The sequence below is a fragment of the Branchiostoma belcheri genome, unplaced genomic scaffold (genome assembly GCF_001625305.1).
Source record: "Branchiostoma belcheri isolate BF01 breed outbred unplaced genomic scaffold, Haploidv18h27 scaffold58, whole genome shotgun sequence".
Taxonomy (NCBI): Eukaryota; Metazoa; Chordata; class Leptocardii; order Amphioxiformes; family Branchiostomatidae; genus Branchiostoma; species Branchiostoma belcheri.
This window is the reverse complement of record NW_017804220.1, coordinates 1,835,788-1,840,866: the sequence shown is the minus strand read 5'-3', so window position 1 is coordinate 1,840,866 and position 5,079 is coordinate 1,835,788. Positions and strand designations below refer to the sequence as shown.

Here is a 5,079-nt window from a genome sequence, read left to right as displayed (position 1 = left end):
ATTTACCGTGTCGGAAGAGGATTTGTAAAATATTGCTCCTCAAATGCAGTGGAAGACGAAAATAATAATCTCTAATAATTATTGTTCACTTTAACATGATATCAGAAACCAATAATTTACATGTACGTGTCCAAAATGTTCTCTCACATTCCCAGAAATTCCCACTATTCCCTACTACAATGTATTAACACTGGTCATCTCAATTTAGGAAAAGTCACTGGCCATTTGGAATGTCAAGTAAAAAGTAACATTTTGCATTCAAGTTTCACATCACTGCGCAGGTCTTGATGTAAGGAGTATAGTGATATGAAAATTATTGTTCTGCAGTATTCATAACTTTAGATATCGTTTATAGAAAATGCAAGCAGACCGACGGGTTTTTCAGCACCCCGACGGGGCTAGCAGCTACCCCGTCAGGACCAAATCACAGGACCGTCGGTGTAAAGTACTCACCCCGTCGGTGTAAGGTACTCACCCCATCGGGGTGACACTGTCATAATCACTAAACCCGACGGGGTAATGTCACCCCGACGGGGTGGGAGTTCTGGTCAAAGAGGTGCAAAATCCCAAAACAAAGCCAGGAAAGGTGTGAATTGATCAGTCTATACACACCGACGGGGCAAGTTTACCCCGATCGGGGTGAGCTACTGATCCCGTTGGGGTGAGCTCAGACAGTCATCCAATCCAATTGATGTGCAAAAGCGACATTATCAGGACAAAGAATAAGCATGGAGAGCACAATCCACACTCTTCTATCTGCCCTTTCAGCCAACTATAAAGGGTACAACAAAAAAAGAAAGATTCCAGAGAGCTTACAAACACATACTCACTACTCCAAAGCTAATGTCTAATAGAATTTTACCGACATGATCAATATTGACTGAAGGAGGCCATAAAAAATAATACTTAAATTTATTTCCTTCAGTCTATTTGTAAGAATTGAGATGTAGAACACACAGGTCTTGCAAATAAATTGATCAAGTTCCTCAATTGCTATTACACTGGCCACAATAGAGTCAATTCCGCGTCACCGAGTGGGTTGTTATTGTCATTATTTAGAAATGTTTTGAATTCTTTGTAATTGTTTGTCTAAGAAATTTCATAATTTGGAAATATTTTGAACATCTTGTCAATATTCTAAATAATTCCCTGGTTTTCTAAAACGTTTGAAATATTCCTGATGTGGATTATGACATTTCCAATAGTTTCTAAATATTTCTAACAGCACTCTACCATTTTTTACCATTATTTCGAATTATTTCTAACATTTTGTAAATAGGTCAGTGGGATGGGAAGGAAGTAATTCACACATCCCTGTGAAGTACAGGGTAGACTGCCTGGGTGTCAGGCATTGATGCCTTACAACAAAAGAGCCACCAGTGTCCAGCAGTGAAATCTAAAAATATACAGAAGAAGACAGAAGAGTCGGATTAGCACCTACTTTTATGGGGGCAATTACCCACATCTACCATTTGGTTATTTGTTTGAAATAGTTCTAAATATTTCGAATTGTGAAAGAAACACATGGGTAGTTCAAATTTATTCTAAATAAAGAGATCTTTGTACAGTCACTTTCAAAATGTTTCAGAAATATATAAATGAATTCAAATATATTCATATTTTCATTTTCAAATTTTTGAAAAATTTAGAACTTTTGTTACTGGGGTATTCTTTTCTTCTAAATAATTCAAACGTATTAGAAACATGGAGAAAAAACCCACTCGGTGACGCGGAATGGACTCTATTCGGGGATCGAAATTAATGGCTTAGCAGCTGAAAACAGTCAGTCGTTCTTGTGAATATTGCCCACAAATTTTCATATGGTTATAATCGTGTCATATAATGAGCAAAATGCCTTAGCTGGTCAAGAATGGGAGCAATCTCTGATAATTGTCACAAAAAAGGGAGGTTCTCTCTTTTACCTCCTTTGTCTGAGTGGAAGGAGGCCCTTTGTTATAATGTCTGTCATTCAAAATACACACTGCAAGCAGTGCAAATCAGGACTCACTATTCTTCTCAGATATTTGGAGGCATCATGATAAGAAATATGTTGAGAAACTAGGAAGTTGGAACATACATTAATTTTGAACCTTGGTACCACCAGGTGCAGAGTATTTTTGTGAGGATGTCATGAAATCTTTAAACCAAGGAGCTTTAAAAAGCTTGGTGTGACCATTTTCTACCTCCATGGTGTGACTTGCTGAGAAACTTGACATCGTGTGTATTTTGTCCCATTGTTCTGTCTGAGACAAGTTAATTGGCTGCATTGTTTACTTATTGAGACTTTTTACAGCGAAAGGAGCTTTCATCAATTTTAATGAAAGCTCTTTGCAGCCACTTATAATAAGAGGTAGACACACAAGCGGCCATTGGTGCCCTACAAAATAGTCTACTGAGTACATCCTACATTCATATTTCAATTGGCTGGAGAAATACTTGAATGATGTGTTTTTGTCTACTGTATAACTACTACGGTCAAAATGTACTTCTGTAAATGGGGAGAAACGACACTTTGGGTGGGTGGGGACATTTTGTAGCATGGTCTGTTCCATCAAGGTCCTTGGTTCCATTTGCTAGCTGTAAGATCTCCAAGCAGATCCTATACTGTGACAAAGCTGACAGCCTTGTCACAGTAGGATCTGCTTGGAGATTATAGGTCGGTGGGTGTGATGTTTGAAGAAAAAAGTGATTTGCCCTTCTCCGATAACTTTCTTTTCTACAGACCCTGGAGTATTTTCTACATTACAACCACAGCAATGATATACAAATGTACTAGTATTTCTATGCAAGAAGGTATAAAATGAAATTTAATAGGGAGGACACCATTACTGTCCTTTCAAAGAGTTTGCCTCAGGTGTGCATTTCCAACTTCACGTTGACGTGCCAATTACCCCCAATTTACATAATGTGCACTGGCTTGGGTTGGCTTGAGACCTTTGTTTTTGTTCAGAGAACTGTGGTGACTGGAAATGAAGCACTAGCTCCAAGCAGATCCTAAGGTGGCAAAAAGAAATATGAAATTGGCCAGGCAGTATCCATCGGCCAGAGAGGGTCCAATTTTCCTTGGGTTGGAGATAAGAAATAAAGGACAGTATCCTGATCAAGAAGGTTTATTGCAAGTCAGATATCCTGAGCTGTTATTAGATTGTGCCCGGTCAGTTTCAACCTGTCGACTCACCCAGAAAACTACAACTTTGAGTGGGTTGATTTTGCTTTTAGCAAGTTTTCAGGGAAGAAGAGGGAATTTCAGTGGCAAAGCAATCAGAATCCCATAGACTTTTGAGACAGTAGGGACAGAGGGTTCAAAAAGTGGGGGGGGGGGGAATGTTAGCTTATTTAAGTCACTAAATTTGCCCACTACATGCTCAACAGTTGTGCTAGGTAGATAGACCTCTCTGATGTGCCTGGTAAATGCAACTACTTGTACATACCAGGATGCATTATTAACAAGTATCCAATGCATGGAATTTATATACAACTAGTACTGGTTTCCAAACCTCATGCTAATAATTCAGTCATTAAAATCTTAAAAAAGTGGCTAAAATATTCCTTAGAATCTAGCCAACATGGTTAAAGTTTACCTATTCGCTATTGTAAGCACTATTCACATGACATTAATCAAAATGCCAAACAAATGGATAAACCTGGAATTTGTTTATATTCAGTCTTTGTTTTGGTCCGTCCATATTGGGGCAAATTATTCTTGTGTTGGCGGCCGCCATGTTTTTGACTGTGAAGTTGAAATATGATTGAAATATTGGAAAGTTGTTCCAGATTATTTCCAGTTTTGGCAACAAAATACTAGACTAAGTATATATAAATATGAGCCTAAATACTATGAGACTACATTTGTAAGTAGATAAGCAAGAAGCCTAATATTCACAACTTGAGCCTGCTTTCAAAGCAAGGAATTATACAATCCTCTATTTCTGTCCAACAGTACCCATTCGGTAATTATTCTGCTCCAGGTACAATTGTTATGCGGGTTAAAACTAGGTTAGCTATTGTTCTTGACATGCAAATGTCACTGTCCAATTATCAACTTGATACAAATTATCCTATAAGGGAGTGTGTTACATGCCAAATTACTGGTAGTATCTCGGGTCACCCAGGAAAAGCCAGAAAGATAGCCCATGTGAAAACTAAAGAACATTGTAATTGACTATTTGGCCCTTCATCCAGTCAGATTTTCTTCTATCTGGCACCTAACATTGCACTTGGCCATGGGTTCATAGATACATGTAGTAGTATGTGTATTTTTGTTTGCTGCATTGACTGTTAGCACCTATGAAGTATAAAAAATAATAGCAATGGTTACAGATTTTATTATGATGCATACTTCTCAAAGTCTGAGTAAGGCCACACCGATTTAATTTCTTGGTTATCGGATTTTCTAGAAAAATAACGGAGCGGGCGGAAAAAAATAAAAATAAAAACAGGCCTAGGCTTCCTATTATGGCCCAAAATGGTACGATAGGAGCCATGAAGTCAACACACCAGGCTGGTTCAAATTCAAACAATCATTTTGAACTTTTAATGATACCATTGCATTGAAAGATGGAATGACTGTAACAAGTAGTAAGGAAAGGCTGTTTTCAACTGTTCAGGGCAAAATATGAGCATTTTGCAGTTGATTTTGAATTTTTATTTTTATTTGCAAATCAGAAAAAAATGAAGCGGTGAATCCGTTAACCAATAAATTAACTTGGTGTGGCCTAAGTGCAAGCAAAATTTTTACTTCTTTGTCTGGTGCAGGTTAAATGTTTACTGCACCAGTTCAGGTATGCAGTGAAAAATATTTTGAGCCCTGGGGTATTCTGCTAATGATAGATGAGTTTATCCATGGAGTTTGAAAAGTTGTTATCAACGTTTATTAAATTTTAGCCATGTCCAAACTCTATTCTTAGTGTTAGCCAGGTTAGAGGTTATAACCTCCTTGCTAGAATTCATCCTACAGTGAGCTAGGTATTGGTGGACAAAGACTAGATTTTTAACCTCCTTGTTAGGACCTACAGGATTGTACATGTCATGTACATATATGGCACTCATGTGGAGCAGGTTGACTGGTCAATCATATCC

The 5,079-nt window shown here is 37.8% G+C and overlaps 1 protein-coding gene across 1 annotated transcript in view; it reads right to left on the bottom strand.

Moving 5' to 3' along the window:
- Nucleotides 1-5,079, bottom strand: part of LOC109481815 (low-density lipoprotein receptor-related protein 6-like) — a 78,429-nt gene that overhangs the window by 2,808 nt on the left and 70,542 nt on the right. The window lies entirely within an intron of this gene.